Source organism: Dromiciops gliroides, chromosome 3 (genome assembly GCF_019393635.1).
Source record: "Dromiciops gliroides isolate mDroGli1 chromosome 3, mDroGli1.pri, whole genome shotgun sequence".
Lineage (NCBI taxonomy): Eukaryota > Metazoa > Chordata > Mammalia > Microbiotheria > Microbiotheriidae > Dromiciops > Dromiciops gliroides.
Genome location: NC_057863.1, coordinates 258,398,227 through 258,422,243, shown reverse-complemented (window position 1 = coordinate 258,422,243; position 24,017 = coordinate 258,398,227). Strand labels below are relative to the sequence as shown.

The 24,017-nt window shown below is 37.1% G+C and overlaps 1 protein-coding gene across 1 annotated transcript in view; it reads left to right on the top strand.

Annotated features, from left to right (window-relative positions):
* Positions 1–10,464: 10,464 nt before the first annotated feature.
* Positions 10,465–24,017, top strand: part of B3GALT5 (beta-1,3-galactosyltransferase 5) — a 46,824-nt gene continuing 33,271 nt past the window's right edge. The window contains exon 1 of the mRNA XM_043996428.1: positions 10,465–10,585. The gene's annotated coding sequence lies outside the window, so the exon portion shown is untranslated. The remainder of the gene's footprint in view (positions 10,586–24,017) is intronic.

Sequence of the window (24,017 nt, the reverse complement as noted above, 5' to 3'; positions counted from 1 at the left end):
CCCCACTTTTCCCCTTCCCCTCCCACTTTGCCTCTGGGCAAAATATATTACTATACCCACTTGGGTGTTTATGTTATTCCCTCTTTGAGCCAATTCTGATGAAAGTAAGGTTCATTCACTCTCCCACTCCTTCCCCATCTTCCCCTCCACTCCATAAGCTTTTTCTTCTTTCTTTTATGTGAACTACTTTACACCCTTCAACCTCTCCTTTTCTCTTTCTTCCAGTGCATTCCTCTTACCCCTTAACTTTATTTTAAAGATGTCATCAGGGGTCAGTTAGGTGACACAGTGGACAAAGTACCATCCCTGGACCCAAGAGGCCTAGAGCTCAAATCCAGTCCTAGACATAAGCCACCCCACCCTGTCTGACTCACAAAAACAAGGATAAATGTTTAACAGATAACATCCCTTCATATTCAAATCACACCTTCGCCCTCTAAGTATATTCCTTTCAGCTCCCCTAATACTGAGAAAGTTCTTATGAATTAGAAGTATTATCTTTCCATGTAGGAATGTAAACAGTTTAACCATTTAATATCCCTCATAGTTTCCTTTTCCTGTTTACCTTTTTATGCTTCTCTAGGGTCTTGTACTTGAAAGTCAAATTTTCTATGCAGTCCAGGTCTTTTCATCACAAATACCTGAAAGTCCTCTTTTTTATTGAAGTCCCATTTTTTCCCCTGAAAGATTATACTCAGTTTTGCTGGGTATGTGATTTTAGGTTGTAGTCCCAGTTTCTTTGCCCTCCAGAATATCATATTCCATGCCTTCCAGTACTTTAATGTAGAAGCTGCTAGATCTTGTGTTATCCTGGCTGTGGCCCCACAGTATTTGAATTCCTTTTTTCTAGCTGCTTGCAATATTTTCTCCTTGACCCGGGATCTCTGGAATTTGGCTATAATATTCCTGGATGTTTTCCTTTTGGGATCTCTTTCAGGAGGTGATTGGTGGATTCTTTCAATTTCTATTTTACCTTGTGCTTCTAGAATATCAGGGCAATTTTCCCTGACAATCTCTTGGAAGATGCTGTCTAAGCTCTTATTTTGGTCATGGTTTTCAGGTAGTCCAGTTTTCAAATTATCTCTCCTGGATCTATTTTCCAGGTCAACTGTTTTTCCAACAAGATATTTCCAATTGACCTCTATTTTTTGATTCATTTGGATTTTCTTTACTGTGTCTTGGTTTCTCATAAGGTCACTAGCTTCCATTTGTTCAATCCTAATTCTTAGGCAATTATTTTCTTCAGAGAGCTTTTGTATCTGCTTTTCCATTTGGTTTTTCAAACTGTTGACTATTTTCTCATGACTCTACTGCATTGCTCATTTCCCTTTCAATTCTTTCCTCCACCCCTCTAAATCTTCCTTCTCTCCTACTTTCTCTTCACAGTACCTTTTGAGCAATTCCATGGCCTGAGACCAATTCATATTTTTTTGGGAAGCTTTGGATGCAGGAACTTTAACTTTGTTATTATTTTCTTCTGAGGGTGTATTCTGGTCTACCTTGCCCCCAAAGAAGTTTTCAATGGTCTGCTGTTTTCTCTTCTTACTCATCAGGACTGCTTATTTCTTGACTTTTAACTCCTTCTTAAAGTGTAGCACTGCTTCCAGAACACACAGTTCTGAGCTACAGCTTTGCCCAGGGGATGATTGGGAACAATCTCAGCCTGCCTGGCCTGTGACTAACTACAGCCCACTTTCTCTTTGACCCAGAAACAGAAGTCTGTTTGAAATCTGATTCTCTACGTTTGGAAGCTGGGCGTGCCTGTGCCCCTCCCCCACTGGGTGGCTGTCCCTCGAGTTTGCTTGCTGGATCAGAACATGGGCACCCTGCCCCAGTTCCAGCAGAGTTTCCAGCTATGCCCCCTAACTGCTGGACCCCCTCACCGGTCCATGAGCCGAGCTTCAGAAGAAGCAGCAGAACATTCTGAGGCTCTAGAGGTGCTACCTGCTCAAGACTTGTCCTGCTCTACACACTGAGCTCCTCTCTCAGCCCAAACAGCAGGTGATCCCAGTCACCTAATTAAGCTGTCTTTGGCTGGGAAAGAGTCTCACTCTGTTCTTATGTGGGTTATGCTGCTCCAAGAGTTGTCTTATGGCATTATTTTTGGAGGTATGTGGATGGGTTTATTGAAAGTGGGGAGAGTCACAGCCTTTCCTCCACCATCTTGGCTCTGCCCTCGGCATCTAAATTTTTGAAGAGGAAATTGAATTAGTTACAGGAGGAAATGGACAGTAAAACTATACTAGTGGGGGAACCTCAGCTTTCTACTCTCAGAACTAGATAAATCTAACCAAGATGTCTACAGGGCATGCAGTTTAAAACATTTAATAGTATTCCAAGATCTGAGTTTTTTTTTTGTTTGTTTGTTTGTTTTCCTTTTTTGATGAGGCAATTGGGGTTAAGTGACTTGCCCAGGGTCACACAACTAGTAAGTGTCAAAGGTCTGAGGCTGGATTTGAATTCAGGTCCTCCTGAATCCAGGGCCAGTGCTTTATCCATTGCTCTACCTAGCTGCCCAAAGTACACTTCCTTTTTGTGTGTGTGTGATGCAGTTGGGGTTAAGTGACTTGCCTAGGGTCACTCAGCTAGTAAGTGTCAAGTGTCTGAGTCTGGATTTGAACTCAGGTCCTCCTGAATCCAGGGCCAGTGCTTTATCCACTGTGTCACCTAGCTGCCCCTAAGATCTGAGTTTGGACATCAGCAGAGAGGTTAGGGCTAGACAGGCTGGTTTGAGAATTATCAGCAAAGAGATGGTAATGAAATAAATGGGAGCTGATGAGATCATTAAGTGAAGCAGTATAGAGGCAGAAGATAAGAAATCTCAGGATAGAGTTCTTTGGCACACCTAGGATTAAACAGCATGTCCTAGATGAGGATCCACTAAAGGAGACTGAGAAGTGATCTGATAGGTAAGAGGTAAACAAGGAGTGTTCTGAAAACTTAGAGAGAAGAGAGTATCAAGAAGGAAATGATCAACAGTGTCAAAGGCTTCAGAGAAGTCAAAAAGAATAAAGACAGAAAAGACCACTGGATTTGTCAATTAGCAGATAATTAATATCTCTGGAAAGAGTAGTTTCAGTGAATGATGAGGTTCAAAACCAGATTGTAAGGGGCTGAGAAGATAGTGAGAGTAGAGAAAGTGGAGTCATCTATTAAAGGTGGCTTTTTTTGAGTTTGACCACAAAATACAGAAAAGATACAGGATGATAGTGCAGGTTGGAAGGATCAAGTGAGAGTGTTTATTTTTGAGGATAGGGGAAACAATAGTCATATTTATAGACAGTAGATAAGGATCCAGGAGAGAGGGAAAGATTGAAGATAGGTGAGAGACTGGAGATAACAGAAGAAACAAGTTGTTTGAAGAAACTGGATGGAATGAGAACACTTGTGTAGGTGGAATGGTAGGTCTTGGTAAGGAGTAAGGTTACTTCTTCCTGTGAGATAGGGGTGAAGGAGGAGATAGTGGCAGAAGGCACCTGAGTTATATGAAATGAGGAAAAGTGGAAAAGAAGGAATTCTGGGTGAATGTTCTCTTTTTTTTTCTGTAAAATTTGAGGCAAGATGCTCATCTGGGATGACTGGGGAAGGAGTATCTTAGGAGATTAGAAGAAAGTTAGGTTTTGTAAGAATCACTGAAGAGAGTGAATTTATAATGGCAGTGATGGCCAACTTGGTGTCATATTACATAAATTTGTAGTGGATCCATGAAGCAGACTTGCATGGTTTTCTCTACCTTTTTTCAGTAGCATGTGTGTAGGAGTGAAAGTAGAAGATGGTAGGAGTGATCCAAAGCTGGGGCTCCAACTTCTACCACTGTGTTTTGGGAAATGGAACTTGAGCTTTTTAACTTAATTTACTTGCTGGCTGGTTTGTGTTACTTCTCATAGTATTTTATCAGTCATTTGTTCTCATTGACAGTCATAAAGACAATTGAACTAAATGAAGTTCATGTGTGTGCCTAGCACACATGTGTCTACTGAAAGTCTTCAATTGAGTTGCATGTGATTGTGACCCAGGTCTCTGAGTATTATATACAGCTTTATTTCCTTCCCTACATTTCACTACAGCTTCAGTACCATGTGGACTCTGCATCCACATCAGTCTTCCTTGGCTCTTAGTATGGGCTCAATAAATAGTCTAGTGCTGCTAGGACCAATCCATTAACAAGCATTTATTAAGTGCTTACTGTATGTTAGGCATTGTTTTAGTAAAGACAAAAATAAAACAGGTCCTGTTCTCAAGTAATTTCAATGCATACAACTTCCAAAGATTTACTAGTATCTATAAGTTACCTAGGGATGCATATGGCATCCAACTTGGTGCTGGTCAAAATATATCAGTGGATCGTTTTCAGTCCACACTTGAAATTCTGCCCCATTTATATAGTCTGAATTTTTCAGTTACAGCTTGAGAACCGCAGTTAGTGAATGGGATACTTAGTCTCACTGTCATTAAGTACTCACTTGGCAAATATATTCACCTGCTGAAGGTCAAGCATTTGGCTATCTCAGCCTGTAGTCCCCCAGGGCACACAACGATAACAATGACAACAACAGCAATAATGATGATGATAATGATAATGATGAAGGTGACTTGAGATGACAATGAACTGTGTGATCGAAAGCCCAGATCTCCTGTATTTTTGCCCTTATAAGTGATTATTGTTGCTGAGTATATTCATAGGGACTTAATGTGAGTGGAACACTTTCCCCTAGGAGTGTTCTGGATTGTACCACTGGCCCCTTGCTCCCTTATTTTATTTTATTTTTTTTTAGTGAGGCATTTGGGGCTAAGTGACTTGCCCAGGGTCACACAGCTAGTAAGTGTTAAGTGTCTGAGGCTGGATTTGAACTCAGGTACTCCTGACTCCAGGGCCAGTGCTCTATCCACTGCGTCACCTAGCTGCCCCGCCTTGCTCCCTTATTAACCACAATGGCACTGTGATTAATAGTTTGCTAACTTTGTATATACATGGATTGCACAAAGTTTGCTAAGCTGATAGTTTATTAACCTTGCATTTATAACCCTAAATGAAGCTCACCAAGTCAGTTGTTTGGTACATAGGAACTTCTTGGTATATAAGCAGTCAAACATGGAGTCACTTCTGTAGGCTACGACCTAGCAAATAGGCCAATCCTCAGACAAGGATTCCTAACTGTTTTTGTCCTGTGGACTGCTTTGGCAGTCTAGTGAAGACTATGGACCCATTCTCAGAATAATATTTTAAATGCATAAAATAAAATTAAAAATATAGGATTACAAAAATCCCCAATTATGTTAAAGTATACATATCAAAGTATTAGAAAAACATTAGTAGACCTTAGGTTAGGAACCCTTGCCCTATATTGTTTTCAGAAAGGTTAGGATTTAGAGAGATGGGTTGAGTCATTCTTTTTTGTTGTTGTTCATTCCTTAGACATATCCTACATCCTACTCTTATAATGTTAACACCTGTTTTTCTGTTGAACTGCCTTAACTTCCATTTTTAGGTATTAGAGAGTCACCAAGTTCAAACTCATCAGAATACATTTCTGAATTAAAGGAGATAGTCCTTTTTTTTTTTTTTTTTTTTTTTGGTGAGGCAGTTGGGGTTAAGTGACTTGCCCAGGGTCACACAGTTAGTAAGTGTTAAGTGTCGGGGGCCAGATTTGAACTCAGGTACTCCTGAATCCAGGGCCAGTGCCTTATCCACTGTGCCATCTAGCTGCCCCGAGATAGTCCTCTTATGAAGTTCCCTGTTACATCATCATCATCATTTTTGTCATCTGTCACATCATCATGATCAGTGCATTTACCTAGCACTTTAAGATTTACAAAATGCTTTACAAATAGGAGGTCATTGTTATTATTATTCCCACTTTGCAGATCAGGGAACCCTGGCAGATAATCATAAGTGTAAGTGTCTGAGACAGGATTTGAACTGAGGTCTTCCTGATTCTAGATCTCTATCCATTTTGCCACTTACATGCCTTAAATGCACCACCTTTATTCTTTTAAATCCCTTCACGAATGGTCAAGATGTCTAGCTTATCATGTAAGTATATTGAATAGGTTGGAATTAGTTTCAATAAATTCTGACACTCTGGGGATAACTGTTGGATTTAGAATACCAGAGCCACCTTACTGCCCATTTTCCTGTTGATACTGTTTTCCTTAGGAAACTTCAATCTTATTCTGATTTATTACAAATATGGGTAGTCCTTATCACGCATGCCACCAAGACCTAGCTTTTACATAGTCTGTAAAAGCATTTTATAGACCATCAAATATTCATAATAGAACAATTAAAACCTAGTCATTTGACATCCGTTGTCAAATCCAGCAATGAAATAAACATTTTCAATATTAACAGTTTCTTCTACATGGCTTATTGAGAGACAGCCAAGCATAAGGGCCAAATTCCATGCCTGTATTGGAAATCCAAACCTCCTCCAGATTTTCCTCTGATTGTATAATATTTTGAATCCACGGATGTTGGTGACATATGTTGATAAATCTTATTGACCTTTATATATTCCTTTTTGAGGGTACCTGTTGTATTTTAAGTTGTATTTTATTTCTCTCTACATATGACATTGCCCCCAATCAGATTCTAAGGTTCTTTTTATCTCTTCACTCCATCTCTTTCTCCCCTCTTGGATTACTCACCCTAGCTCAGAGAATTCACAATAAATATTTGTTAAATGAATGAATGCACACACAGCACCTATATATTGATAAACTTATACTATGTCTAAAATGAAGACTTTGGAGGACCCCCTAGTATTTGGCTATGCCTAAATTAAAATTAGTCATATCATTGAACTTCCACTATGCTTTGAGGCCAAGTATATGGTATATTTCTTCCCCTTGCAATGAGGAATTTTATACTAACCATGTTGAGGGGCAACCAGAAAACCCTACCTTGTTCCTTTATACCACAAAGTCTTATTTGTTTCCCAGAAGAACGTGGAGTCCCTGATGATATATGAAAGCTTCAGAACCACTTGAAGTTACTCTTTTGAGAAGATAATTCATGTAGCAACAAGAGTTTCATGGTGCAACCAAAATAAAAAATTGTCTTCAGTCATCATATCTTTCTAAAATTCTCCTTCAAGGGCAGTTCCAAACCCTTCAGTTTATGCCCTCTCAGTGGCATAAAGAGCAGAGTCCGGGCCTTTAGTGCTTTTTCCAAAGTGCACATTGGAATGGAAAATCTATTAGACTAGGAATCAAGAAACCTATGTACTAGGACAAGCTCTTCCACTATTTGTGTGACATAGATGAGTTATTCACATTTCTGTAAAATGAGAAATAATATGGTACAGTAGCTGGAGAGCTATACTTGGAGCCAAAAAGACCTCATGTCATAGCTTGCCTCTGCCACGTATCAATTGCATGACCCTGGGCAAATCACTTAATTTACAGGTGCCCTCAGACAACTCTAACACTATAAATTGAAGAGAAGGTGTTAATTTGAAGTAGTAGAGGGAGTTCCTCACTGGGAACTCTCTACAACATTTTAAAGTGTTTGCTCTAGATAGTTTCTGAATTTGCTTCCCATTCTGAGAGTTTGTCATCCTCTGAAGTTGTATCAAGTGATCTCCAAGGCCCTTTTCAGATCTTTAATGCTGTAATTTTCTACCTGGCTTACTTAGGTAGTGGATTTTTTCTAGATACTTCCCTTAATCAGAAAACTCCCATTCCTTCAGAAGTAGTTTGGTGACTTAAATTAAAAACATAGCCAATCCAAAACTCATTTAAACTAAGGCCTTGCATTAAGATAATAATACCTTAGGGGGCAGCTAGGTGGTACAGCGGATAGAGCATCAGCCCTGGATTCAGGAGGACCTGAGTTCAAATCCAGCCTCACACACTTGACACTTACTAGCTGTGTGACCCCGGGCAAGTCACTTAACCTTCATTGCCCTTCAAAAACAAAACAAAAACAAAAAGATAATCATACCTTAATGTACTATCCCTTCTAGGTATATTTGCATTTTATTTAGTGAATCACATAAAAATAGGGTTAGTGATGTGCAGAAGTAAGGAAAATGGACACAACCTGATAAAGGTTATGATAGGGTACCAGAAAGAGGAGAGGTTTGCCAAGTAGGGGACTTGTAGCATTTGGAGAGAAGCACTGAAAGAGGTAGGGAACACTGAATACAAATTTTCTCACTTTCAAAATTTTTTCTGGGGATAGCTTAGGTGGCCACATCCTACCTCCTGAATGAATCTGAACATTTAACATTTTATCTCCCCAAGAAAGAAGGCTACCTCACAAACTCCAAGTGATGAAATAATATGAATATTTAATATTCTTCAGGGTAATTACCTGCTTATTATTATAGTTGTTATTCATCAGACTATTTAAAATTCACAGTACCCTTCCTAAATATTCATCCCATTTCTTTCTGTCTTTTTCTTCTCTGTTGTGATGCTATATCTAACAATTTTTCTGAGAATATATCCTCATTGTTTTTCATTTTTCCTCCTACAGTGCAGGTGTTTCCCTTTCCCTTCACACATAAGTTTTATTTTATTTCCATTGATATCCTATGTTTTTATACCATTAATTTCTCAATATATTCCTCCCCTTCCCCATCCAGAAAGCCATCCCTTAATACAAAAGATAAAAAAGAGGAAAGAAAAAAGCAGTTCAGCAAAACTAAGGAACAGTCTAGTCAAACATTATATGTAGTATTCCACAAACATAGTCCCCTATCTGTGTAAAGAAGTGAGGTACATTATTAATTTCTCTCTTGTGAGGTTTATCATAGTAAGTATAATTGTATACCATTGTTTCAATTTGTTGCTGTTCTTCCCATTTTCATTGTCGTAATTTTATTATCCTAGTAATTTTGTTTTCCTAGCATTATTTTGCTTTGCATCAGTTTTTATGTCTTTTTACATTTCTTTGTATTCTTTTGTTTCTGAGTCTTCATTACTGCAAAAAATGCTGCTATAAACTCCAAGTTTCAGAGAACGTATTACCCTCCATTGGCAGAGGAAGTTTCCTCCCTAGGAGTTCCCTGTAAGAGAAAGACTAGCGTAAAGAGCATGGACATTTTGCTCATTTTCTTAGCAGAATTTCAAATTTCTTTTCCATAGTGGTTGGACTGATTCACACCTCTACCAAAAGCTTATCTTCCACAATCCCTTCATGGACTATTTGCACTTTTTATCATCTTGGCCAATTTGTGTGGCATGAGGTTAAACTTCAAAGTTGCTTTGATTTGGTGCAATCTTTCATATATTTATGTAATTCTTTTGAGAGTTTGTTTTGTAATTCTTTTTAAAACTGATGATAACTCTTTTGAAAACTGTCTGATAACTAATTTGCATATTTTGCTTTACATCAGAACTTTTTTTCCCCTCCTAGAGGCACACACCCAGCAAGTCTAAAAAATAATAACCACAAAAGACTTTGTACATATGTTGCATTGATGTAGAAAACTACAGATAAGGAATCTTCTTCTAAAGACTCATGTTAACTCTTAATGCAACTTATAGCACCAGGGTTGCCTAGAACAATGAGAGGTAAAGTGACTAGCCTAAGGTCACACAGAAAGTATGGGTCATAGGTGGTACTTTAACCCAGGCCTTCCGAGTTCTGATGCTTCTGATGTTCTCTATTCACAAGTCCGTGCTTTCTTTCCTATGTTTAAGCATAAAGTTCAAAAATAACATTTGGAAATATGGACAGTGATTAATGAATACATACTTTAAAAAAATGGAATGACGTATGGGAGGACGTGGCACAGGGGACAGTCTTCTGGACATCTTAAAAGCAGATAGCTACTATTTCTATGATGTTTTAAATATGTCCTTCTGTGAAGACCGAGATTTCTCCAGAGACTTTTCAACTAGCTTTCTAGCTCCCACTTTTATTATTTAGGCGCATTTGTTTGGCTGCAGGTTTGATGGGAGAAAAATTGACTAATTTCCACAAAGGAAAACTCTGGTAGCATGAAGATACTGTAACGGGGTTCAACTGATCTATATTTGTATCTTCAAAGTTAACTTTGGAATCATGGGCAGGAAGAAAAAATGCAGCAATACCTGAAAAAGGGGTTAGAATATATCCTCATTGTTTTTCATTTTTCCTTTCACCTAAGGGGTTATGAGAAAGTTCCATTTGTTTAAATGGCTAGGTAGTTTTGTAGGATAATACCCTTTACTCCTGGCTATAAAACTCGAACAATTGTAGATAGTTCCTGGCTCTTCCTCTATTTCACATTGCAGCGGTCTTGTTCATTCTAAGAGAGAGGGAGATTGGTAGAGTGGACATGGCTATAGATAGGGATAAAACAGGGACTGGGACGCCCACACAAGGACACGAGCATTCATTTCCTCAAACACTGTCTTAGATATCAGTTTTCCTTTGCTGCATCACGGTTCTTTGCCCCTCCTCCCTACTCTGAAAAGCAGCGGGGAAGGAGAAAGGGGGAGGTGGAAAGGGAATGGGGGTGCGGTGGTGGTGTTGGTGGGGATCATCAAAAGAAGTCCCGTAAATCTTTCTTGTGATGCAGATCTGAGCTGCCTGCAGATTTTTCCCCCTTCCAACAAGACCAAAAAAGCAAAGGAGATGCAGAAGTGTAAGGTAAGGGCTTCATTGGCAATTGCAGTTAATTCTGTGAAAAGTTGCGCAGAGGAGTTGTGAAGGCTGTTTGATTCCGGGAAAGGTTAATAGTTTGGAACGCAGACTCTCCTCTACCAGACGAGAAGCAAATTTAACAGAGAATTTCTTTAAATCTCCAAGTATTTTTTGCTTGTATAATTACTGCTCCTTTGAATATATATGACTCGAGAATTTTGTGCTATTGGCTAAATTTAAATTCTCTTCTTCACAGTTCTGCCCTCCCCTCCCCCACTTAAGTGGAGTCAACATTTCAGCAAACTTGTGTTGACCAATATATATCATACCGAACAAAGCCCCCATTTCTTCACCATACACATATTCATGGACAATTGTGCCACCCTGTGACAAATAACGCAATCATAAGATTATGCAGTTAACTGATTGAACCATCACATTATTTGAAGGAAAAAAAATAACTAAATCTTTAAGAAAATATCCAGTCACCAATCAACACAGCAGCTCTCTGCAGAAGATGTGTGGGAGTTGTATATGGGGACTGACAAGGTATAATTATTAGAAAGATGCATTTTCATCAAAAAATACCTTTAAGAGTTATCGTTTTGAAAAGAGGCATAGAATGAAATATCTTTAGGTCTTTCCTGAAATGTGAGTAGCCTGGAGATTTTATAACCAATATTGACAGTTCTTGCATTAATAAAATTGTTTATGAGATAAATGTTGCCAAAATTTGCACTTGAAGTAGCTTTATTTTCATCTTGTTTCTTTTTTCATCTTTATCTTGTTTATATTCATGATTGTGTTTCTGGAAAAATTCTACCCACTATTTGTCAACACATTTCCAACAAATTAAAATTTCTAGAATAAAAAAGGTAACTTCATATAGGATATTTGTCTTTCTCATTTACCATATCTTGTCTTTGTTCAATGAGAACAAGAAAGGATAGAATTTAGTTAAGATATGGATCTGGAGAGGTATCATATTCCTAAGAGAGGGTGTCTTATTCAGGATATCATAGAGAAGTCGAACAGGGAGAGGAACATATAATTTTGGGGGTTAATATCCCATGAAGAAATGACTTTTGTTAAAATTAAACTATGATAAATTATTTATTTAAATTAAATGATATATTGTAATATTTGAAACATATCATTACTTCATATTATTTTGAGGTATAAACACATGTAAAATATACTTAGTTTCATAGAGATACCCTAGGATGCTCATTTTAAGTGATAAATATTGATGTTTGACTATGTGATTATATTCCTTACTCAATTAGCCTTCCCCATTTTCTCGTTTAACAAATTTGTTTGCTTTGAGCGATTTTTTTCCCAAATGATGTTTATACACATTTAATATCCTTGTATTTGCATAAGATTGGCCCTTTGAAGTTGATGCCACTATGTCTTCAGAAAAACACACTAGAAAATTTAAAAAAAATTAGTAATCTATGTCTCTAAATAGATGACTTAATGAAAAGGCATGACAAAGATTATTGAAGTCATGTCTCTTCTTTTTGAAAAAGAATTTCTTTGCTTGTTTCCACTGAACAAAAATGATATTTAATGTCAGATTTCATGATGTTCTAATTTCAGATTTCAGAATAACTAGTATTGTTCCACTATTGTTTCTTTCCAAACATATTTTTTATAGATGATAAAATATTAATATTCCCACACCTCCTAATAGTAAGTTCATAAGTATTTCTTAAGCAGTTACTATGTTCCTGGAATTATTCTAAGTTATGGTAATTTTAAGAATGGCAAATCCATGTTCTCTGCTTTGAAGAAGCTCACATTCTAATAGGGAAAACCACATGCAAACAACTACATATACACAAGATAGGTACATCATACATGGAAGGTAACCTCAGAGGAAAGGCACTGGAGGGAGGAGTGAGTGAGAAGACCAGAAAAGGCCTTTTGCAGACGATAGGATTTTAGCTGAGTTTTGAAGGAAGCCAAAAGGCTAAGGTTAGAAGGTAGATAATTGTTGGTATGGGGAATAACCAGTGAAAAGACATGGATTTTGGAAATGGAATATTCTGTGCAAGGACAACAAGGAGGCCAACGTCCAGTGTATGTAGAAGGGAGTAAAGTATAAGAAGACTGGAAAGGTAGGAAAGGACTAGTTTGTAAGGGATGTAAAATGTCAAATAGAGGATTTTATATTTCATCTTGGTGGTAATAAAAAGCTACTGTAATTTATTGAGTAAGGAGGTAGCATGGGAAAACCTGTCATTTGAAAGATCACTTTTACCGTTTTTTTTGGAGTTCTTAAGTCTTTTATTATTGTGTGTCTTTATAAGTTTGTTGTCACTGTATAAATTGTTCTCCTGGATTATTTCTTGTAGCATGGTAGTATTCCCTTAAATATAAATATGGTATGTAAATACATACCATAATTTGTTAAGCCATTCCCCAATTGATGGGTACCCCTTTTTCTTTCTAATTATTTGCCACCACAAAAAGATGTGTCATTTTCTTCTTTGATCTCTTTGGAGCATAGAACTATTAGAGGTACAACTGGATCAAAAGGTCTGCACAGTTTAGTGACTTTTGAGACATAGCTCCAAATTGTTTTCTAGAATGCCTGGACCAATTCTCAGCTCCATCAACAGTGGAATAGTGTATCTGTTTTTCCCCATAGCCCCTCCAACATTTGTCATTTCCCCTTTTTGTTAGTTTTATCAATTTGAGGGGTATAAAGTTCACTTTGATTTTTTGAAAGATCACTTTGGCAGCTGACTGGAGAATGGACTGGAGTGAGGAAAGACCAGAGTCAAGAAAACCAACCAGAAGGCTAGTACAGTATCCTAGTTGTGAATATGTGCATATGTGTATGTGCATATATATATGTATATATACACATACATACATATGATATTGTGAAGGTAGAAATGATAAGATTTGGCAACATTTGATGTATGGAGTGAGGAGTCAAAGATAATGGAGATTGAAAGTCTGGGTGACTGGGAAGATGTGCCCTATATGGTAATAGGGAAATTGTGAAGAAAGGAGGATTTCTGTAGAAAGATAATTAGTCTCATTTTGGACACATTGAGTTTGAGATGCCTATAGGACATTCAGTTTGAAAAGTCCAATATTTAAGACTGGAAGTCATGAAAGAGGTTAGGACTGTAGATATGTATAGATAGATATAGATATATACACATGCATACATATATGTATATTCATGTGTGTATATATGTCCAGTCTTAACCTCTCTTATGAGGTCCCATCTTGAAAATTGGACTTTTTAATATGTATATATGTGTATATATATTTGTCTGTATATGTGAATATATGTATATCTTTAGCCCTAACCTCTCTTGTGATCCCCCATCTTGAATATTGGGTTTTTCAAACTAAATGTCCTGTAGGAATCTCTAACTCAGTATGTATACATAAATGTAATCTAAATTATCCAGTTTACATTTCACAATGGTTTCTATGTCTTACTTATTCATAAATTCTTCCCCTATACATAAATATGATTCAAACCACCTCATTTTTTACACATGAGGAAACTGAGGTCCAGAGGGATCACATAGGTAGCAAGCAACAGCTGAGTAATCATACCCAGTCCTGGCTCTAAATGCAATTTCTCCTCCCACTGAACCAAACTATATCCTAATGATTAAGCTTAATGTGTTCTCTTATAAATCTTTTCCTCTTCCACCACTATCAGCTATTTTATTGGATCATATTGTTTATACTCTTCTGCTATCTTCATCTGTGAGATTTTATAAGGAAATCTATATTATAAATTGTTGGCTTTAGCTACCCCATTTCTCTCTTTTCCAAGGAGATAAAATGTTTGCTAGATAGGGAAATTGCTAGACTCTTTGGTCTCAAGGTTCTGGCCAATGATTTAAGACTAGAAGGAGGTAGTTAGGTGATAGAGTAGATAGAGCACTGAGCCTAAAGTCAAGATGACCTGAGTTCAAATCCAGTCTTAGACTTGCTGTGTGACGTTGGCAAAGTCACTTGACTTCTGTTTGCTTCAGTTTCCTCAACTTTAAAATGGTGATAATAAAAGTACCCACTTCCCAGGGTTGTTGTGAGAATCAAATAAGTTAGTATTAAGCATTTAGCACAGTACCTGGCACATAGTAGAAACTGTATAAATGATACTTTATTATTATTATTATATCAGTTAAACATTCTTAGGAAATAGTGATAGTTTCCTTTGGTGATTATTTTCTTTCATTATACATTTATTTTTGCATTAATAACTTGTCTGAATAGTTTGGGTTGTACTTTAGTTGCAATTAATATCTTTCCAACTTTATTTTTCCATTTGTGTTTTTCTTCTTATTTGGTATTGATTTTGATCTTTCCTCTAACAAGCAAATCATCTAACTATACATGATTAAACAATTTGGAAATGACTCCCACATCAGCAATTAGTCATATTTTGTCTATTAAGTTATAATATTTTTTTATGATCCTGTTTAATGCTTGCTGTATGGAGCACTTTCCAGATCTTTTATTTTTTTAATTTTATTTTAATTTTTAATTTCAGATCTTTTCTTAAAGAAAGCATTCATTGTGTATAAGCTTTTGGCTTCTTTCATTTCTTACTTCTGAGGCATATTTTCTAACATATTTTTCTTTGTCCTTCTTATGAAAAACTTTTCATTGAATGTGTAATTTAAGATTCTAAATGTGGATTCTAATCTGTTCCCCCCAGTTTTGGGGGAAACTGACTAAAATCACTGATAAAACGAGTTTAGGTTTTTAAGGGTTTATTGGAAAATAGAAAGAAAAAGATTGAGAACAGAATTCCAACAGCCTGGCATTCCTATCTTTCCTCAAATTTCCTGTGAAGTCCTCTGCCACCACCACCACCATCAAGTCAGGAACCCAAAAGAGCGAGAGCTCTCCGCGCAGGCTCTCTTTCCTCCTTCCTGTCTCCTCCCAGAAAATAGGAGGTTCCTCAAGTTGATTGGCTGGTAGCAAATGTCATTTCCTGACGCCAAGGAAAAGCCACATGGCCTTGCCCTCTGAGGCATTTTCCTCATGGCGGAGCTTTCCCACAGCAAGTCTCCAGTAGGTGGCATCATTCCAATCATTACATGAAGAAATAGAATATTAAAAGATACATAGATTTAACTTGGAAGGTCTTACTGAGTTCTTTTAATAATTTGTTTCTCTTCTCAAATTCTGCAATGTATGTTGGTATTGGAGACTTTCCAGGTAGCCTGACATCAGTCCTTCATCCAGGCACCAGCTTGTGGATTCTTCACTTTTGGTACTTTTCAGAGAATTGTCTCTGGCTTTTGGTTGCCTTTCTGTGGCCTTCATCTTTGCCTCAGGTCCTTCCTTAGTGCTCCTGGTGCCTTTAAAGGATTAGATCCATTCTTCATTGCCAGCTTTTGCCTCCTGTCCAGAATCCCTCAGGCCATAACTTTGTTTGCCCTTGCCTGTTCTGAGTTGCTCCCACTGGACCTCATAGGATTCAACATTTCTCCCTGCTTTGAGGATGGACTTGAAGGGAGGGTCTTGAATCATCTTATCAGCTGCTTCCTTTAAAGGATTTATCACTAGCTACTGATACTCTCAAAGCCTGAAGAAATGTCTTTAAAGTCCACATAACTTTCCAGGGGAGGTATGGGCATATGCTTCTAGCAATGGCTTCTATAGGCTCATTCTTCCTTTCTGTACTTTACCCTTGGCTCACAAACGTATTGTCTTCAGTAAATTAGCTTGGATGCTCTCTACTCCCAGGTATCTATGAGCAGTTTTCTTTCATTTGCTTCATCAGTATCATGTACAAAAGAGCCTCAAAACAGTCAGTGTGACACAGACATCATATAGTCCCAAACCTACAAAACATTGCATCAGAGATCCTGGTGATTTCCTTAATACAGAGTTGTGCAAATTCAATGAAAAATATGTTACAATGCTTATCAGAGGTTATAGTTTACTTAGAATGTAAACAGGACCACACAAATAGAGAAAGCTAAAAATTAAAAAAAAAGAAAATTGGAATAACACAAAAGTAGCAAAAGGAGAAAAAAAATGTAGAAAAGGAAACTTGAGTTTTCCTTCTCAGAGAAAGAAACTTTAATCTCAATTAATATAATACAGTAACTTTAAAAAGTTAATATGATTTTCCTCTACATCCTGAAGGTCATAGCCAGAAACAGATTCTTTTCAGGTTAAAGAAAATAAAATATGAATAGCTAGAAAAAAAGAGTTCAAGTGTCAAAGATACAAATTGCGCATCACACAAGATTTGGCAGCTATTACTTTAAAGAGAAGGAAAGCCTTTAGTATAATTTCTCAAAAGGCAAAAGCCAGTCTTACAACAAAGAATAAATTACTCAGCAAAAGAGAATATAATCTTATCAGTCAAAAATGAACCTTTAATGAAAGAGGACTTCTAAGCATTTCTGATGAAAATACAAAACCTGGATAGAATATTAGAAATGTAAATATAGGATTCAAGAGAAAGCAAGAAAGATAAATACATTTGAACAATTGGGAGAAATTATATGATAAGGAAGGATTTACATATTAGTAGGGAGGGAATAAGCAAGTGTTCCCTCAGAATCATAATGTTTTCTAGGATAATAGAGAGAGTTAAAGAAGATAGATGGTCTCATGTGGTTTTATTTTGTTTTGATAATCAAATAGAAAAAGAAAACAGAGCAGAAAATAATACACTAGCGAAGAAAGAGGGGTGGTTGAATTTAGTCTATAAAAACATGGAGAAAAGGGTGAAGGAAACAGATATCAAATGAAGTGCACTTCCATATGAAATAGTCAAAGGAGGGTTGAATACACACAAACACACTGTTTGGTATAGAAAAACATTAAAAATTTATAGGAAAACAGGGAGGAACAGGGAGGAGGCATTAATAGAGGGTGTAGAATAAAGGGGGATTAGTGATGAGTAAAACAAAATCTAATTTTGGAATGGGAATTAAAAGGAAAGAAATAAAGGATGAAAATCACTGGGGTATGGGTGAGGGGAAGGAAAAAGCTGTAGTAGAGTGGAAGCAGATTACTTGCCGATATTGACTACATTGTCTCTTATTACCTTTATCTGCTTTTTGCTTCTTTTTTGTAAATTAGGGAAAAAGAGAGGGAAATTGTAAGAGAATAGGATAGAGGGCAAGACAGAATTAACAATAATAGCCACAAATGAAAATGGAATAAATTTACCTATACATTGAAAGAGGGCAGTCATATGGATTAGAAAGTAAAATTCAACCAAACATATGGTGTTTACAGAAAGCACACCTGAAAAAAAGGGATTCCTAGAATTAAAATAAATGGGTGGTGAAGAATCATTGCTTTAGGTGAACTAAAAAAGGTAGAAGTGATAATCATAATCTTAGATAAAGTAATAATATATAGACAAAATAAATAAATAAATAGGTAGATAAAGAAACAGTAATATAAACATGGTTAGAAGAGATAAGTGGCAAAATTACATTATGCTTATAGGCACCATATAGAATAAATTAATATCAAAATCTAATACCTGCATTTGTATGTAATGATATAGCATCTAAATACTTAAATTTAACCAATTTACAGTGAGAAATAGAAACTAAAACTATAATTGTTGGGAGCCTCAGTTTACCTCTTTCAGGTTTACACAAATCTAATGGTAATGAGAAAGAAGTTAAGGAATTTAGTAAAATTAAATATGATAGACTTGGAGTGATTACTGAACGTGAAATGAAAGGAATATACATGTTTCTCCGCTGTGCATGACATCTTTACAAAAATTAACTGTGTTATGGCCTAAAAAAAAAAATCTCACAAAGAAAAGAGTATGTTAAACATGTCCTTTACTATTAATAATATAACAAGAATATTATATAATCTGCAAAAAGAGACAAATAAAGACTTCCAGGGTAGAGCTAAGATGGCGGAGGAAAGGCAGTGAGCTCCCGAACTCATGACACGATCGATCCAAAAAACATCCAAACAAGGTTATAGGGAAATGCCCAGAGCAGTAAAACTCACAGAAGAATGTGCTGAAATCACCTTCTAACCAAGAACGGCTTGGAAGGTCAGAAGGAGGGAGCTGCTGTGCTGATACAGGAGTCGGGCCCAACCCCACGGTCATCCTGACACAGATCCAGTCTCAGGAAGTCCTCACCAGAGAAGGAGACCCCCAGAGCCTCTGAATCAGCTGAAGCACCAGTGTCATCTGGAGCTAAGCTCACAGTCTGGTGAGTGGGATGAGCCCTGGGCAGGGGAGAGACTACAGGGGTCTATGCTGGTGCTAAGGCAGAACTTGGATTCTACACCCCTACTGAGAACCAGGTGGTAGGCTCGAGTAGAAGTGGCCCAGGTGGGGGAGGGGCACAGGCTCATAGGAGCTAACAACCACAACACACAAAGCTGGCTGATTAGCAAGTTGGTCTGGGGTCATCTAGGACCAGGAAACAGGCCAGGCGAGGGAAGAACCTGATTCTCCTTAAATCATACCACCTGGGACTTCTTAAGCTTGGGATACTGCAGCCTGGAAATAATGCCCCACTTTAAGAAGCTAAAAGTCAAGTAAAAGAAAAGCAAGATAAGCCAACAGAGAAAGTTGAGGACCGTAGAAAGTTTCTTCAGTAACAAGGAAGACAAAGGGGCACCCTCAGAGGAAGATGTCAACATGAGGGCCCCTATATCTAAAGCTTCCAAGAAAAGAAAAATATGAATTGGTCTCAGGCCATAGAGGTGCTCAAAAAGGACTTTGAAGATAAAATTAGAGAGGTAGAGGAAAAAATGGAAAGAGAAATGAGGGTGGTGCAGGAAAGACATGAGAAAAAAGTCAACAGCTTGAAAAGTCAAATGGAAAAGGAGGTACAAAAGCTCTCTGATGAAAATAATTGCCTAAGAATTAGGATTGAACAAATGGAAGCCAGTGACTTTATGAGAAACCAAGACACAATAAAGCAAATCCAAATGAATAAAAAAATAGAGGGCAATGTGAAATATCTTCTGGGAAAAACTGCTGACCTGGAAAATAGGTCCAGGAGAGATAATTTGAAAATTATTGGTCTACCTGAAAACCATGATCAAGGAAAGAGCTTAGACACCATCTTCCAAGATATTCTCAGGGAAAATTGCCCTGAAATTCTAGAAGCAGAAGGTAAAATAGAAATTCAAAGAATCCACCGATCACATCCAGAAAGAGATCCCCAAAAGAAAACTCCTAGGAATATTATAGCCAAATTCCAGAGCTCTCAGGTCAAGGAGAAAATATTGTAAGCTGCCAAAAAGAAAGAATTCAAGTACTGTGGAGCCCCAGTCAGGATAGCACAAGATCTAGCAGCTTCTACATTAAAGGACTGGAGGGCATGGAATATGATATTCCAAGGGCAAAGGAAACGGGATTACAACCAAGAATCACCTACCCAGCAAAACTCAGCATTATATTTCAGTGGAAAAGATGGGACTTTAATGAAAAAGAAGACTTTCAGATATTTGTGATGAAAAGACCTGAACTGAATGGCAAATTTGACTTTCAAATACAAGACCCTAAAGAACCATAAAAAAAAAAATTGGAGCTGGGGGACATATCTGGGGTCCTACAGTGGGCTACTGTCTTGTATCTGAGGCCAAGTTTTGACTGGGATCCCCCTGGGTTCAGGGGTGATGATTTGTCCACTGTGTCACTTAGCTAGATGATAACATCTTTAGGGTTAAATTGAGGGGTGAAAGGAATTCACTGGGGGGAGGGGGAAGGGCAGAAGTGAAATCCTACATGAAAGTAACAGGAAAAGGCTTATGGAGTGGGGGAAGAGATGGGAGAGGATCAGGACAGTAAATGAATTTTACACTCATCATAAAAGGCTCAAAGATCTTAAACTCATCAGAGCTGCCTCAAGGAGGGACTAACAGACACACCAAACTGGGTGGAGCAATCTATTTAATCTGGGCAGTAAATGAGCCTAACACTCATCAAAATTGGCTCATAGAACTCAATCTCATTAGAATTGGCTCAAGGAGGGAATAATGGACACACTCAATTGGGTGGAGTAATCTCTATAACCTTTCTGGAAAATAGGAGGGGAAGGGGATAAAGAGAGAGGGGCAAAAGAAGGAAGGGCAGAGTGGGGGAGGGGACAGACAGAGGCAAATCCCTTTTGAAGAGTGATAGGATGAAAGAAGATGGATAATAGAATAAATATTATGGGCAAGGGAATAGGATGGAAGGGAAACAGTTAATAGTAATCATGAGGGGCAGCTAGGTGGCGCAGTGGATGGGGTACCGGCCCTGGATTCAGGAATACCTGAGTTCGGGTTCGGCCTCAGACACTTGACACTTACTGGCTGTGTGACCCTGGGCAAGTCACTTAACCCCCATTGCCCCACAAAAAAAATAGTAATCATGAAAAAGAGAAAAGGGGGAAAAATTGTACAAAAAATATTTATAGCAACTCTTGGTGGAGGCTAAGAATTGAGAATCAAGGGAATGTCCATCAATTGAGGAATGATGGAAAAAGCTGTGTTATATGATTGTAGTGGAATGGACTTGTGCTACAGGAAATGACAAACAGGATGATCCCAGAAAAACCTTGAAAGACTAATGAACATGGATGTATAGTGAAGTGAGCAGAGCTGAGAGGACACTCTGCGTAGTGACAGCAGTATTGTTCAAGGAGCAATTGTGAATGACTTAACTACTCTCAGCAGTGCAATGATCCAAGGAACTAATGAGGAAGCTTACTATGCACCCCTATAGAAAGAGCTGATAAAAAGAACACTTGTGGATTGTACATATATAACCTGAATGTGATCTTGTGGAGGGGGGAGGAAAGGGAGGGAGGGAGAAAAATTTGGAACTCTAAATCTTATGAAAATGAATGTTGAAAACTACCCTTACATATAAATGGAAAATAAAAGAAATACAAAGAAAACAAAACAAAACAAATATATAAATATGAATAAATAAATAAATAAGTAAATTTTAAAAAGAGACAAATAAGGGATTTCACCAAATGCCTCCTATGATCAAAATATGATCTTGATACATAAATTGGAGAGACAAAGCAAAAAATGAAAATATACATCAATATCCTTGGTGATTAAAAATATAAATATAAATGAATATCTCTAGTGATGTAAAAACATTTAAAAAATAATCCCACAACAGTTACAATAATATATTTTAAAAAACTATACAGTATGATTTGGTTGAATTTATATTAGGAATTCAAGGTTGATTCAATGTGAGGAAAACTATCAATACGATAGGTCATATTAATAATATAAACAAAAGAAAATCACATGACATTTTCAATAGATGCTGAAAAGCTTTTGTTAAGATATAAGACTCTTGTTGGCAAATAGTATCTACATAACACTAAGGACTGATATTATATGTAATAGAGAAATCTAAAGGCTATTCCAGTAAGAACAAAGGTAAAGCAAGATGTCTGTTATCGCTATAGTTGTTTGATGTCATTAATAGCTATAGCAAAGAATCAAGAAAAATAAACTGATGGATATTAACCATAGGCAAAGGGAAAGCAAAATTCTTGCTTTTTTTTTTTTGCAGATGGCCTATTTAAAGAACCCTATAGATTCAACTGAAATCATTTGAAACAATAACTTCCAGAATAGCAGGTTATAAAATAAATCTCTGCAAACAATCAGCCTTCATGCACATTAACAAAACTTAGCAGGAATAGATAAAAAGAGAAATTACTTTCAAAGTAACAATGAAATATATAAAATACTGGAAATTTTACTTACTAAGATACAAACATGAACTATATGAACACAACTATGAAATACAATTTACATAAATATATCTCCATGTAATTGAAGAATTACTCATAATCAGGCCCTCTTAATTTACTAAAAATTAGAATACTATTTAAGTTAGTTTACTTATTTAGTGCCTTAGCAATCAGACTACCAAAGGATTATTTTATATAGCTGGAAAAAATAATAACAGAATTAACCTGGAGGAACAAAAGACCTAGAAACTCAAGTGAAATGATAAAAAAAAAGTGGGAAGGAAGGTGCCCTAGCAGTACCAGAACTCGAATTATCTGTAAAGGAGTTATAAAAATATTTACTTGTTATTGGTCAAAAAGTAGAAAGGTCAATCAATGGAGCCAACATAGAGAAATGACTATGGTAGCACAGCATTAAAAAACCCTTTATACCATAATTACTATGGGAAGGGCTCACTAATTGATAAAAATTCCATAATAACTAAAAAGCAGTTTGGCAGAAATTAGTTTTAGACCAGTATTTGACACCATATACCAAGTTAAGTTGCAAATGACACTGTCTAAAGTCAAATCATAAGAAGAGCAGGGAAGGAAATACCTTTTGCAATTTTGGATTAGGGAAAATGAATGACTCAATAAATAGAGATAGGTTTAACCTAAGTCGAGATAGGTTTTTATGAATAATTTGATTACATGAAATTGATGAGTTTTTATAAGAACAAAAACAATGTAATTAATAGAAGGGAACCATTTAAATGGGGAAAAAAGTCAGTTTCTCTGAAAAAGGTCTGCTTCCAAGATATATGAGGAATTGATTTAAATACATAAGACTCATTCCCTAATTATTAAATATTCAAAAGATAATTTGCAAAAGAAGAAATGTAAGCTATAAACAACTTAGAAATAACACTAATAATTAGAGGAACTCAAATTAAAGTAACTGTGAAGTTCCATCTTATGACCATCGAATTGGTAAAGATAATGTGAATAAAAAATAGCAATTGTTGGGAGATCTTCAAAAATAGATATCAATACAATGTTGAAAGTAGTACAATGCAATTCTCCATGTTCTCCCTCTCCAAACCTTATGAATATAACTACTCCAGAAAGAACTAGAAAAATACAAGACCCAGTCCCAACTGGTAAACACAAGGAAAAAATCACAGTGAGTCGATTTTCTAGGCTTTGTTAGCATAGGACAGACAACTGTGGACACTCGGGATGGAGTCTAGCCAGGAGAGCGCTATGGGGTGCCATCTAATGAAAAGATTAAACTAGGGCTATGTAATAAGAGCAAGAACAGGTTTCAGTTCTAGCACAGATAGGCCTGATGTTCAGGAAAGAGAACAGGTGTCAAATGGCCGCTTTCTCACTCACATGCTCGATCTGTGCCAAAGATCTAGTGTGGATCTAGGAAGGGACCTATCATGTCAGGTCTCCCTTAATGACCTCCTCCTCTCAGGATGGATTCTAGGCATGTCAGATCAGAATGAAGACAAGTCATGGACATGAGACTGTGTCCAGGGTGAAAATCTTTGCGGCTCTAACCTAGAAGCATTAATCTAATACCCAGTCCACTATGAAGCCTGTAACTGAATAGTCAGGGCAGGGAAATCATTCCGAGGAAGAGCCTACAGTTCTGTGACTCTGAACTTACAGTTGACAGGGGTTGGGTCCAGCATCAGTCTCCTGGAGACTTAACTTGGGGGAAAATGGTGTTGTGT